This window comes from Gambusia affinis, linkage group LG10 (assembly GCF_019740435.1).
Source record: "Gambusia affinis linkage group LG10, SWU_Gaff_1.0, whole genome shotgun sequence".
Taxonomy (NCBI): Eukaryota; Metazoa; Chordata; class Actinopteri; order Cyprinodontiformes; family Poeciliidae; genus Gambusia; species Gambusia affinis.
The window spans coordinates 18,663,144-18,665,404 of NC_057877.1; positions in this window are offsets into that span (position 1 = coordinate 18,663,144).

A 2,261-nucleotide genomic window follows, 5' to 3' on the forward strand; every position below is an offset into this window, starting at 1 on the left:
GAAGAAAAATGCAACATGGTTTATTACACTTTTAAAAATAAAATAGTGTATGGCACGTAGAAGTCGTTTTATTTATGAATTAGGTACCTCTCAGCATAATTTAACAAAAGTATAAAATCTTCTGTGTAGTCGATACAAAAAACATGTAAATATGTAAAAACACCTACTTTGGCGTTTTTAGATATTGGACAAAATTAAATGTATATATTATATATATATATATATATATATATATATATATACATTTAATTTATATATAATTATATATATATATATATACATTTAATTTATATATAATTATATATATATATATATATATATATATATATATATATTTATAAAATACCATGTGAGGCTGAATACTCACACTTCACAACATTATCTCTACAGTCATTCAAGACTAGAAAGCACCATACTGTGAGGAACTTTCTTTTTCTGCATGGATAGGGATCACAGCCCGTTAATTCACCTTTCAGCAGGACGGGGATCCAAAACATAGGATCAGAGTTACAATGGAATGGTTTTAATGAAAGCATATTAATTCATTAAAATGGCCACACTCAAAGTCCAGACGTGATCTACATCAAATACGACTGAGCATGAGCTATTTTGCAAATAAGATTAGGAAGCAAATTTTTTACTCTAAATTTGCTGAGCTTGCAGAGAGAAACTGTAATGAAAACAATAGATGGTCAAACATAGTTGATTCTGACAGGTTTCATGTAAATAAACACCACAGTTTTCTGATTTTATTTGCTAAAAAATGTTTTCACTTTTCTGCCACTGAACAATTATGTGCTGCTTTTCATTGGTTTATACCATATAAAACCCTAATAAAATACATGGATTTTTGACATTTTGATTTAGAGGTATGAATATTTTTGAAAGGCATAACGCATCATGGTTGTTCTCATCTCTTTCTTTTCATTATCTAACATATCACTGACTGTGTTCAGAACATCAGGCATGGTTAACGTACAGCCAACCTATTCAGGTGGGACAGTGCAAGTCGGTCATTTTAAGAGCCTTTACCTCCATCTGCTGTGTGGTCAGGACAACCACAAGCATTTACACACAGATGCACAGACAGGCAAGATTGTCTGTCTGGTTGAAATGCCTGTCCCTTAAGCATTATACGCTATATGCTTTGGCCACACAAATGCGCCACGCCAGCGGCCTGCATGGCATCTGCCAACTTGCTACTGAAGCCAAGGCTTGGGACCGAGGGAAGGACCTGGGGGTGAGATAAGCTCTTCCTCCCCTGGTCAGCGCTACGCCGTGGGGACCGGACAGGCCCGAAGCCTCAGCTGAGCACGACTGATAATATCCACCGGAGTGTACGTGCATGTGCAGTTGGATGAGTATGGGTTGTATGTGCAAAAGGAGGCTTGGCTGTGTGCATTGAAGTGTGTATGTGTGTATCCACAGTTGCTCACACTTTTGCACATTTGTGGAAATGGACAAATATGACAACAAAGCCAAACATGCCAGTCCCCAAAGTAATAAAAGTTGTGCAGTTTAGTGGTAAGTGTTAACAGAAGTGCTAAGCGAAACGTTTCCTTTTGAGGAAGGCTTTTACATTCTGGAATCAACAAGAAAATGCAAAACAAAGACTTTGAAAAACTGCAAAAATATCTAGAAATGTAGAAACTAATTAATGTCACAATTTTCCCAAGACAGACATAAAGCATGATGCATTTAGGGACATTACATTTATACACATATCTGTGTAAAACCTCGGTTAGGCATGGAAACGCAGAGCTTTTAAGATCAGTACATTACACTAAAAGGAATGACAAGGAATAAATATGACTTCCAAAATGCTTCTCATGGAATTTTGACAGCCTTTGTGTTTTTCCTCTTTACAAGATGAGATTAATTTTGTAGCTAACTGCAAATCAATCTGTTCTCATTCACCTGCTCCAGATCATTACTAATTGAACATGAGTGCAACCTCCTCCTTTGTCAATTTGTGGAAAATGAACTCTCTTTGTTCAACAGCACTGACCTTATCATTTTTACTTGTCATATTTGGAATATTCATTTTTTCATTATGGTTAGAGTCACATCCCCTAATTAGGCGGGGATAGCAAACTGAATTAATTCGAGGCTTGTTTTAATTTTGTTGACATTTGTGCATGGTAAAGTAGTTTGGGTGATTATACATGAAAACATTTTTTTTAAAAATATAAAAACGTAAATTTATTGAACTATGGTAATATTATGACATTTCACACAAAGAGGATTGGGAGTGATCTTCT